At 39.8% G+C, this 13,312-nt stretch overlaps 1 protein-coding gene across 1 annotated transcript in view; it reads right to left on the reverse strand.

Annotated features, from left to right (window-relative positions):
• LOC135462441 (coronin-2B-like) overlaps positions 1–12,959 on the reverse strand; it is an 85,794-nt gene extending 72,835 nt beyond the window's left edge. Inside the window, exon 1 of the mRNA XM_064739665.1 lies at positions 12,908–12,959. The gene's annotated coding sequence lies outside the window, so the exon portion shown is untranslated. The remainder of the gene's footprint in view (positions 1–12,907) is intronic.
• Positions 12,960–13,312: the final 353 nt, after the last annotated feature.

The raw sequence follows: 13,312 nt of genomic DNA on the forward strand, positions 1-13,312 counted from the left end.
AACTGACAGACAATGCCCCAATGAAGAAAACTGACAGACAATGCCCCAATGAAGAAAAGTGATAGACAATGCCCTAGTGAAGAAAACTGATAGATAATGCCCCAATGAAGAAAACTGATAGACAATGCCTCAGTGAAGAAAACTGATAGACAATGCCCCAATGAAGAAAACTGATAGACAATGCCCCAATGAAGAAAACTGATGAACAATGCCCCAATGAAGAGTGAGTGCGAGTGCTTGGGGTTTAACGTCATACTCAACAATTTTTCAGTCATATGACGACGAAGGAATCATTAGGGTGCATGCACGTGTAATGTGCCTCCTTGTTGCAGGACGGATTTCCACCGCTCTTTTATTTAGTGCTGCTTCACTGAGACGACTTACCGAAGGCAAGTAAGCCGCCCCGCCCGAGCCATTATACTGATACGGGTCAACCAGTCATTGCACTATCCCCTTCATGCTGAGCGCCACGCGAGGAAGTTACAACTTCCTCTTTTAAAGTCTTAGGTGTGACTCGATCAAGGATTGATCCTGGATCTACCGGTCCCGAAGCTGACGCTCTACCAACTGTGCTATCCGGGCCGGTCCCCAATGAAGAAAACTGATAGATAATGCCCGAGTGAAGAAAACTGATAGATAATGCCCCAGTGAGAGAAACTGATAGACAATGCCCCAGTGAAGAAAAACTGATAGACAATGCCCCAGTGAAGAGAAACTGATTGACAATGCCCCAGTGAGGAAATACTGATAGACAATGCCCCAGCGAAGAAAAACTGATAGACAATGCCCCAGTGAGGAAATACTGATAGACAATGCCTCAGTGTAGAAACACTGATAGACAATGCCCCAGTGTAGAAACACTGATAGACAATGCCCCAGTGAGAGAAACTGATAGACAATGCCCCAGTGAGAAAATACTGATAGACAATGCCCCAATGAAGAAAACTCATAAACAATGCCTCAGTGAAGAAAACTGATAGACAATGCCCCGGTGAAGAAACACTGATAGACAATGCCCCAGTGAGAGAAAAAACTGATAGACAATGCCCCAGTGAAGAAAAACTGATTGACAATGCCCCAGTGAAGAAAAACTGATAGACAATGCCCCAGTGAGGAAATACTGATAGACAATGCCCCAATGAAGAGAACATGGCCGGTCAACCAACATATATACGTACTGTCGTACTTTTGAAACTTTTTAATACATGCACTGATTTTGAGCATGTTTAAAAAGGGCTATTAACTCAAAAAAAACTGAATATATTACTCTTCTGAGGACATATTCTGAAAGTTTGGGTAGGGAAACCCCGGTAGGTGGATTTCCAGACATCTAGTGTCCTTGAACAGGAAATTAGTCATCTGAAAATGCTTCCAGAACAAATAAGTGTTTCAAGACTGTCGAAAATGAACAGTACATGGTGTTTCTATATCTCAAAAACCACTTATAATTTGGAGCCATAACTTGGCAAACCTTCCTCATATATCCTTAATGTCTAGGAATTTTTTAAAAATATTCCAAGGGAGCCAGGTCACTGCAAAAAAAATGTGTTCTCACTGATTTGACACGAAATGACCCTCTCGATAATGTGGTCTGGATGTAAATGCATTTACCATTAGAATTATTAACTGTGGCTATAGGAAGCAGCTGTACGTAAAGTGGACTGGTTGGAGAGTTTGATGTGGCTATAGGAAGCAGCTGTACGTAAAGTGGACTGGTTGGAGAGTTTGATGTGGCTATAGGAAGCAGCTGTACGTAAAGTGGACTGGTTGGAGAGTTTGATGTGGCTATAGGAAGCAGCTGTACGTAAAGTGGACTGGTTGGAGAGTTTGGTTGGAGAGGTTGGTTGGAGAGTTTGGTTGGAGAGTTTGCCAGTATCGTAAAGCATCAACCTTTTCAACGACTAAAAGCAATTTTTTAGTGGAATTCATGCATAGAATTATAATGTAAATGACGCCAAAATTTGTTTCTGTCAATACAGATGCAAGCTTCACAAAACTGTACGAATTATACCTCTACACCCCGAATAGTTCTGTCCGAATGTTTCAAAATATCGGTAGCAGAGGCGGATGAAAATGTCGCAGTATTGCGGTAATTCTGACACTTTTCACATCCTATCTGTAACACATCTTAACCTTTTCAACCTCTACTGTAACCAATATTTTGAAACGTTCTGAGAGAACTGTGGGGTGTAGAGAAACAATCTGCACAGTTTTATGAAGCTTGCATCTTTATCGACACAAACAAATCATGTTTGGTGTCATTTTCATAATAACTGTATGCATAAATTCCACTGATAAAAGTGTTTTAGTGGTTGAAAAGGTAGAAGATTTACATGTACAGTAGATGCATGTAGACCTAACTACAAGGTGTGTATCACAAAGCCCTGACCCTAAATAGTTAGAGTTCATGAGATGGACGATTAATAGGCAGACTGGCAGACATGAGGGTCATGAATCAATACATCGGTCTTCTATGTGTGTATGTGACAAGAGTAGCACACTGAAGGGGGAGTGGGGGGTGCGGGAGGGGTTGTGGAGGGATTGTGTGTGTGGGGGGGGGGGGGAGCTTAGGAGATGGTCAAGTCTCCATGTGTGCAATTTACGGTCTCGATTATCATAATTACCAAAATTAAACTGCAATATCTTGCTCATTATATCTTGTAACTGCTGGACAATGTCACGGAGGGTACCAGTTTCCTTGTTTGCTCAGATAAGTCAATCATGCCATCATGTACTCTGTATATAGCATGCCCTAGTGGATTGGACATTGGATACCACTAAACCTAGACTATAAAATATACCCAGTAGGCACAACTATGGCATGTTTATTAGACTACAGAGAATGCCTCTGGCAGGAGGGGAGTTTGTAAACTTTAGCGCGTGAACAATGAGCCGCGTGAACCATGTGAACAATGAGCCGCGTGAACAATGAGCCGCGTGTACAATGAGCCGCGTGAACAATGAGCCGAGAGAGCGACACCATATGGCATTTGTACATTTATACATGTATGGCTGCATGCCTGTAATCTCGCCAATTAGCCACAATTATAACTACATGTTCACATGTACCCAGGCCCTCATACAAACATCACTGCACTTCATGGCCACTATGATAAACTATCCACAATTATAACTACATGTTCACATGTACCCCGGCCCTCATACAAACATCACTGCACTTCATGGCCACTATGACAAACTAACCACAATTATAACTACATGTTCACATGTACCCAGGCCCTCATACAAACATCACTGCACTTCATGGCCACTATGACAAACTAACCACAATTATAACTACATGTTCACATGTACCCAGGCCCTCATACAAACATCACTGCACTTCATGGCCACTATGACAAACTATCCACAATTATAACTACATGTTCACATGTACCCAGGCCCTCATACAAACATCACTGCACTTCATGGCCACTATGACAAACTAACCACAATTATAACTACATGTTCACATGTACCCAGGCCCTCATACAAACATCACTGCACTTCATGGCCACTATTCAGGCAGAGACAAACAACTTTCAGATCTCAAACTGAACTCCTGACAAGAATACAGACATGATAGATTGAATTAATAAATCAATCAGATAGGACTTGAAACTAGTTAGCTAAGAAACAGCTCAGGAGAAATCACAGTGTGTGTAAAAGTATGTATCTTCATCCACAAATGCAAGGTAGAAAAAAACATGTTTTTCGATTTTATCAATAGCTGTAAACAAAATTCCCTGACTTGGGATTGAAATACTGATCATTATAAAGAGAGAAAAGTTTGCCAAAATAATACAGATGTTAGATACATCACAAATGTAACAACTAGCTGCTCTCCTCTGCTCATGTCTATAGCACCTGTATGTGAGCAAAACGCCCAGAGTCGGGGGTTGAACAGCTGACCCTAATTATAAAGACTGAAAGCTTTTATTCAGTTTGTGAACACTGTCCAGCAAATTTGTTTAGTGGACTTGTGGATATGATGGATTACTGTACACGTACATGTACACATACACGTACACGTACCTGCACACATGCACATACATGTACACGTACATGTACACATACACATACACGTACATGTACACGTACCTGCACACATACCCGTACATGTACACGTACCCGTACATGTACACCTACCCGTACCCGTACATGTACACGTACACATACATGTACACGTACACGTACACATGCATGTACACGTACATTGTATGTCTGAGCTACGCCTGGTCTATCCAAATTCCCCTCTCACCCCCAATTTCTGATTCTGAAAGCAGCCGTAAGCAAAATGGCCAGACTAGGGATTGAACTGCTGGCTATCATTGTAAAGACTGAATGTTTCCAATCACTACACACATGTATGGGCACAAGTGCACATTCTGGTCATGTACATGTATGTGTGAGACTTGACTGGATCCATACATATACGTCTCTGCCTTCTTTGTTCCCACAGTCGCTGTAAACCAAACGGCAAGCCTGGGGATTGAACTGCTGACCTACACTAAGCTGGGATTAAGACTAAATGTTTGCAATCAGTAAATACCTACGCACCCATTTATATTCTATAACTGTATCAAATGGACATTCTCGACGTGTATGTCTTTTACATTTGGCCGTTAGCAGACTTCAACAGCCGCAAGACTGGGGAACAAACTGCTGTCCACTACAAAATACCTGCAGATCCATTTGCACATTAACAGTACAGGTGGGCTCTGTGAAGGTTCAGCTGTGTCCATCAGCGCCCCTGCTGTCCCCACCAGGGCTGTACACACTCACATGTGCTCACACAAACAAACAATAGCTCCATTCTCCAGCAGTGGGCTCTCACCTGTGGCTACAGGGACGTGATGGAGTGACCCTACACCGGACAGCTATAACAGCTGCTGCTCACATGGATGAGGGGAGCACTGGGTAGATGGGGCTACAGCCACCAGGTGAGACAACAGGTAAATATTCTAATAAACCGAGCATCTTAGAATCAGAAAGAAGAAAAGAACACTGGAGAGGCTGGGAAGGTATCATGGTTTTCAAATTTTACGAAGCGAAGTATTTATTTATTTATTTGATTGGTGTTTTACGCAGTACTCAAGAATGTTTCACTTATACGACGGTGGCCAGCATTATGGTAGGTGGAAACCCATGATCATCCGCAGGTTGCTGGCAGACCTTCCACGCAACGAAGCAAGCTTTGGTTGCGGCAAACAGTAGGGGGTGGAAGGAAAGCTATGCAAGTCACAACACTAATTACACCATTAATTAAGGCTCAAATAAATTGACTTTGAAGTATATGCAGGTATGTCTTAAATAAACATATTTTTCAAAATATATACCTTTCTAAATGTTCCTCTAGAGCCTCTAAAGTTGATTTTTTACACCTCTCCACCTTAAACTACAAAATTGGCATAGGCCCAACTGGGATCTGAACCCATGCCTACCCAAACCCTGATCTCCCCATCCAATAGTTATTATCATAGGTGTTGCCCAACCAGCAACCTCAGATGACTCTCCTCTCATCACAAAAGCACCCAGCAGTCAGAGTTTCTCTGTTCAGAAGATAATTTATGGCTGTCTCAGGTTTCCTGAGCAGCAGAAGGTGAACTGGTGAATCTCAGAGAAACTGCCAAAGTCCTGACAAACATCTCATCTCTGCTCCAAAACAGAGAACTCCTCCCCGTGAGGGTCCACAAGGGGGGGTGTCACAGCACTGGCCATCCCTCAAAGACATCACTAATACTATTGAAACTGCTTATCAAGGTATGTGTATGTTCTCAAAAAAAAGTAACAAACTTAACATCTGCCGCATTTCTGATCACCTTAATCCTTGTAAATGTAAATCTTTTTATTTGCATTATCAATTGTCATTATTTAGTTCAGCTGTCACAGGTGTTGGCGTACAATTTTCTCAACTGACCTATCAGAGCTAGCAATAAACAGATACTGGAATTTTTTACCAGAGTATGTAACAGTACCAGTTACCCTCAATGACCAAAAATTTCGCCCACAAAAGTAATAAATGTCACAAAAGTAATAAATGTCACAAAATATTATGCTTGATGCTGAAACTTACAATTTTCTGGTACATCATCAACCCAAATTTCAAGCAAGGCTCAAAACATCTTTCTTTCTGGTACATCATCAACCCATATTTCAAGCAAAGCTTACATCAACAGAACTATCAAACTCAGGAAAAATGGGCAAGTTAGTCATGGACAAAGTTTAAGGTCATTTAGAGAACATTTATTGTCTGCTCAGGGACTCACAGACAGGAACAAGGAAGACCTTTCAATGAACATGTCCAGTGTGACATTTGTCTATGTAACATACGTTACAGCTGTTCCTAATGCTTTGATCACACAATGTAGGTAATGATTTGTGTGGTAACATCACGCACGTGTAATATCACATTGATAAAGTCCCCATCAGCTGTTGAACAACATGGGTCAGGCATGATTTTCACCCAACCCCCACAGCTGTGTTCACAAAGCACATACATGACTAAGCCATATCACTACACAGCCACTAAAACCTCACCATTTGTTGTTACATGTACTCACCGGCCAAATTAGACAAAAAATTACCATACATGTATGGTAAACTGCCTTTGTGTTGATTTTTTCTTTTCTATGTGGACTTGGAATTACTGTGAATGTTTTTCTTATGAGTCTGTTATTATAGTAATAAACTTCTGGGCCCGGTTTCTCAAAACTGATTTAAGACTTAACACCTTAAAAGTCTTCAATTTTGTACTTAGCCTAAAAAAATTGTGCACAGGTACATTAAATATGAGCTTTAACTGCTCCTGTTATACTTTGGCCTTAGAGAATTGCATTGGCTGCTGAGTTACACGTAATTTAGCTAAAATTTTTAAAATAAAAGACGAACAGTATCAGCATTTTAAAAAAATAGGACCTGGGTATTTTTCTGAGGATGTCTGTAAAACATACAGATTTCTGAATGTTTATATATTTATGTTGAAAGTCAAAAAATGAATAAAAAATGTAAATTACAGCGAAAAATGATGACCAAATGGTTACACGGATGGACTTGCCAGGCTTAGTTTTGAGCCTGCACAATGTGACGTGTAGTCACTACAAACAGTGATGTCATAGTACTGCATGTTTTCAGCATAAAATGACAAAGCATTCTGGCTTGTTATATGTACAGATTTGCAGTGAACAAACTTTGCAAAAGGTGATCAATATTGGTGCAGTCAGCTGCTTATGTTGCTGATAGCCTCGCAAACAATGAAAGCACAGAGAGTCTGGAAATTCCCCGCCCATTGTCGGGATTGAACTCTCACCGGCTTCAATGCCATTTGTTTTATAAGACTCGTGCACCTCTCAACTGAAATACCAACTACGGCTGACTAGCTTATATTTTATATGGGGCCTCCGTGGCTCAGTTGGTTAGCGTGCTAGCGCAGCTTAATGACCCAGGAGTCTCTCACCAATGTGGTCGCTGTGAGTTCAAGTCCAGCTCATGCTGGCTTCCTCTCCGGCCGTACGTGGGACGGTCTGTCACAACCTGTGGATTGTTGTGAGTTTCCCCCGGGCTCTGCCTGGTTTCCGTCCTCCATAATGCTGGCCGCCGTCGTATAAGTGAAATATTCTTCAGTATGGCGTAAAACAACAATCAAATAAATAAATATATTTTATATGTATGTATATAGTCAGTTTATATCCTGTATTTCGCCAAAAGTTTTGCATTTTTTCAAGTTACACAATTTGTTTCATTCTGACCAATTCATCCTCCTTACAATTAAGGGTTTCTTTTGAAGTCTGATTCATTTCTTATCAGCACAAAGTGGCATTTTGAGATCTTTATGTGATCCTGAACGATTTATTTATTTATTTGATTTATTAAAGCCCAGGGGAAACCCACGACCATCAGCAGGTTGCTGGAAGACCTTCCCACTTACAGTTGGGATTCTGAAAGAGCGTTTTACATACTCAACATTAGGTAAAATACAATATGCACATATTTTTGCTTCATGCTTATGCTTTTACGCTGCACAACACGTAACAAAGTTCAAAACTGTCTGCATCAGATATGTATGATTTTCCCCACCTACCAAACATGGTACAAAGAGCCAATCTTTACAGCATATACAATGTACCCGGCCTCTGACAATCAGCTTGACAGGAATCTCATTACAGCCGTGAATAGACCTAGCAGACATCCAGAGTTAATACAAGAGAGTATTGCCAGGGCAAATATCAACTGGTCTATTATATGCATACACTAGCATATGTATACAGGTGTACACTAACGAGATTCATTTCCCTGGATAATTACCTTATTATACGGCCAATAAAAGTTAACGACTCCCCAATTACTGAGTGGCATTAGAACAACGAGAGGCAAATAAAGTTACCAGACGTGTACACGATTGGTGTGTTAAATATGCAGGCATGGGAATTGATGGACAGGCATGGGAATTGATGGACAGGAAAAAGTGTGAAATTTCTCAAGATCTGTCTGAAAATCTGAGAGTCTGAAAATAACAGAAAATAAAGCCTGAAACGCTACATCCAAATTAAATTACCAAACAATCAATTGTTTCCCTGAAATGAGTTGCCTTTGGTTTTTCAAGTTCTAAACAAAAAAGTCGGACGAAAATTCCCATGCCTATCATACAGAACAAGTGGTCAGTTCCCACACCTGGCTATCATACAGAACAAGTGGTCAGTTCACATGCCTCAATACCATACAGAACAAGTGGTCAGTTCACATGCCTGAATATCATATAGAACAAGTGGTCAGTTCACATGCCTGACTATCATACAGAACAAGTGGTCAGTTCCCACGCCTGACTATCATACAGAACAAGTGGTCAGTTCACATGTCTGACTATCATACAGGACAAGTGGTCAGTTCCCATGCCTGACTATCATACAGAACCAGTGGTCAGTTCACATGTCTGACTATCATACAGAACAAGTGGTCAGTTCACATGCCTGAATACCATACAGAACAAGTGGTCAGTTCACATGTCTGACTATCATACAGATCAAGTGGTCAGTTCACATGCCTGAATACCATACAGATCAAGTGGTCAGTTCACATGCCTGACTATCATACAGAACAAGTGGTCAGTTCCCATGCCTGACTATCATACAGAACAAGTGGTCAGTTCACATGTCTGACTATCATACAGAACAAGTGGTCAGTTCACATGCCTATCATACAGAACAAGTGGTCAGTTCCCACGCCTGACTATCATACAGAACAAGTGGTCAGTTCCCACGTCTGACTATCATACAGAACAAGTGGTCAGTTCCCATGCCTGACTATCATACAGAACAAGTGGTCAGTTCACATGTCTGACTATCATACAGAACCAGTGGTCAGTTCACATGCCTGACTATCATACAGAACAAGTGGTCAGTTCCCACGCCTGACTGTCATACAGAACAAGTGGTCAGTTCCCACGCCTGACTATCATACAGAACCAGTGGTCAGGTCACATGCCTGACTATCATACAGAACCAGTGGTCAGTTAACATGTCTGACTATCATACAGAACAAGTGGTCAGTTCCCATGTCTGACTATCATACAGAACAAGTGGTCAGTTCCCACGCCTGACTATCATACAGAACCAGTGGTCAGTTAACAGGGTTACAGGTAAACTGACAGATGTCAAACTCTGACAATGCACTTAATAAATGACACTAACTTAATAAATAATAACTAACTAAAGTGAATTAATGGTTACATTTTGCATTCAAAGTATCATAATTGTACTGTACACAAGGTACATATAAATACTTATATATGTATTTGATTGGTGTTTTGTGCTGTACACAAGGTACATATAAATACTTATTTATGTATTTGATTGGTGTTTTGTGCTGTACACAATTTACATATAAATACTTATATATGTATTTGATTGGTGTTTTGTGCTGTACACAAGGTACATATAAATACCTATTTATGTATTTGATTGGTGTTTTGTGCTGTACACAAGGTACATATAAATACATATTTATGTATTTGATTGGTGTTTTGTGCTGTACACAAGGTACATATAAATACTTATTTATGTATTTGATTGGTGTTTTGTGCTGTACACAATTTACATATAAATACTTATATATGTATTTGATTGGTGTTTTGTGCTGTACACAAGGTACATATAAATACCTATTTATGTATTTGATTGGTGTTTTGTGCTGTACACAAGGTACATATAAATACATATTTATGTATTTGATTGGTGTTTTGTGCTGTACACAATTTACATATAAATACCTACTTATGTATTTGATTGGCGTTTTGTGCTGTACACAATTTACATATAAATACCTACTTATGTATTTGATTGGCGTTTTGTGCTGTACCCAACAAATATTTCACTTACCCTATTTCTTCTAAAATTTGATACACCTGGTCTGCTTACTTCAGCCAATATATATGCAATTCCAGCAGGAATACTGAAGTTTTTTTTATTCTGACATGATCAGACCATCTAATGAACAACATACTCTTATCTTCACTTTCCCAAACGGCTGGTAAAGAAATGTAATATTCTAACAACAGAATCTAATAACAGTACTAATATTTGTCCCAAATCTTGGAGGAATTAGGGTATACAACAGCTGCAAGCATTGGTGGGAGGCTCCTGGATCATTGTGCTGCTCTGGCACACTAACCACCTTGGCCACAGAGGCCACAATTTAAATATTTAGAGAAAGGTGTACATTTAGAATTAATCAAACATAGCTTTTTTTATCAATTTAATATTCACTAAAAAAACATTCTAAATAATGAAGCTTGTATATGTAAATAGCATCACACCTGTTCCAAAAGCCCTACGTAATTCTGTTCTTATATTTCATTATTTGTTTATTTAATTGGTGCTTTACGCTGTACAAAAGAATATTTCACTTTTACGACTTCAGCCAGCATTATGATGGGAGGAAACTGGACACAGCCCATTGGAAACCCACGGCCTGTTTTTATTATACAGGCCATTATCCTTGTCTCACACAAAATGAACATGCCGGTTTAATTTGGATCAAATTCCACAGACAGACGTAACAAGTTTTTTCCTGTAATTAATGTAAGTTCAGAACGATTCATTACACAGATGATTACGTACTATTTTCTTTTCAGAATTATGACATATTATGACACAGAATATGGCAACTCTTGTGAAGACAAATCATATGAGAAACATTTTTCTGCATGCCTACATGTACAGTACAAAACAGTACAGAACACAACAGTACAGTACAAAACAGTGCAGAACACAACAATACAGTACAAAGCAGTGCAGAACACAACAGTGCAGAACACAACAGTACAGTACAAAACAGTGCAGAACACAACAGTGCAGTACAAAACAGTGCAGAACACAACAGTACAGTACAAAACAGTGCAGAACACAACAGTACAGTACAAAGCTGTGCATAACACAACAGTGCAGAACACAACAGTACAGTACAAAACAGTGCAGAACATAACAGTGCAGTACAAAACAGTGCAGAACACAACAGTACAGTACAAAACAGTGCAGAACACAACAGTGCAGTACAAAACAGTGCAGATCACAACAGTACAGTACAAAACAGTGCAGAACACAACAGTACAGTACAAAACAGTGCAGAACACAACAGTACAGTACAGTTTTGTATTTGCACATTTAAATCTCTTCCTCAACCATGATTTCCGGATCAGACAAGTCACCATAATGAATGCAATTAACCTACATGTATTTGTAAACATTGCAGCCTTTCATATCTTAGAACAAGATTTGAAAAATAACTGTCTTGCAACAATTTTAGACATTTACAGTATTATAACACACACTGAGTCTGAGAAGCGTTTGATCTGTACATTCAGAATCAGGGCATAATCGACCTACGCTCCAGGGGCTGATGTTTTGTCTGTTATCCAATTTATAGCCATGATTGTCCCAAATAGAAACGGATTTCCCAAAGTAAACTTTTGAACCAACTCTGCAGCCAATATTCTAGCTGAAACAAGAACTATGGGGTGTAGATAAATAGTTGCACAGTTTTATGAAGCATGCATCTTTAATGACACAAACGTATCATTGTCAGTGCCATTTCCATAATAACTGCATGCATAACTTCCACTGACAAAAAGTAAGTGGTTAAAAATTCACAGTACCCTGTACACACTGTCCAGATCCTCTTCAGCTCTCTTTATGCCTCCATAATTAATACATGTATAACTTTGTAAAACTGATACATCTTTCATGGGAAAGTTAAGCAAATGTGTGCATTTTACTTGCAAAAATGGCTATTATCTCCTCGCCAAAACTCTTCAAATAAACCCTATTTAAATATTAAAAGGAAAATCAGACAACTTGTAAGCAATTCAAATAGCTAATTTCTTTACAAAACTGTTATAACAATCGACTTACCAGTTTTTGTGTAAATGTACAGATATGCTCGCCTATTGACTTACAACGCTGATACGTCTGTAAAGGGATCACTATGAATCTTAAACCAATCCACATCTATATGTACAGTATATTGTACTTGGTTATCCGAGCAAGGTAAACTCCTCGATTATCTGCTATCAGTGTCTTGTACAGTCAGGGCATGAAGTGTGACCAGCTATGTTTTTGTAACAAAGCACTCTTACCTGCCCCAGGCACACATTAACGCGGTTTATATTTGGCCAAATTTATTCAACTATATTCGTCACTCGCCTCATTACGTTCACCGCAGCGGGTGTTGTTGTTGTAACGCACTTCAACCGTATCCCGGCCGCTTTCTGTTTCGCGCTGCACTTTGCAACCACAGCTCGCGAAACACGCCATATTTGGTCAATTCGAAGCCAATGGGTATTCACGTCGCAATTGCGCATATTTTCTCCGATTTTTAACCCTTTTAACACGTCCGAAATCGAAGTCAAACTCACCTATATTCTCCAAGCTGTCATCGGCTGTCCATGCTGCTCCGTCTCAGTGAAGATGTACCAGGCGCGTCTAGTCGATCAATCAATTCTGTTACCGTAAATCCCCTCCAAAAATACACCATGCTGTTCTATTTATTCACGGTTGGTTGCATAGTGTAGCATTTTGACGCTGTCGGCTACTTAGTCTGGTTTTGATGTGCTTGTACTTAACCACAACACCTTTATAAAAAGTGCGATGTGTGATGTTCATTGTTTAAAAATAACATAGCCAGTGAAAAAATGAATGACAACTTAATCAGTGAGACATTTGGAGAGCTTCAGTCACCTGTGTAATTCCTGAGACACATTAGACTGCCATTAGACCAACATCCTGTAATTTAACCTTTTTACATCTTTGCAAGGAGTTTA

Source organism: Liolophura sinensis, chromosome 2 (genome assembly GCF_032854445.1).
Source record: "Liolophura sinensis isolate JHLJ2023 chromosome 2, CUHK_Ljap_v2, whole genome shotgun sequence".
Classification (NCBI taxonomy): domain Eukaryota; kingdom Metazoa; phylum Mollusca; class Polyplacophora; order Chitonida; family Chitonidae; genus Liolophura; species Liolophura sinensis.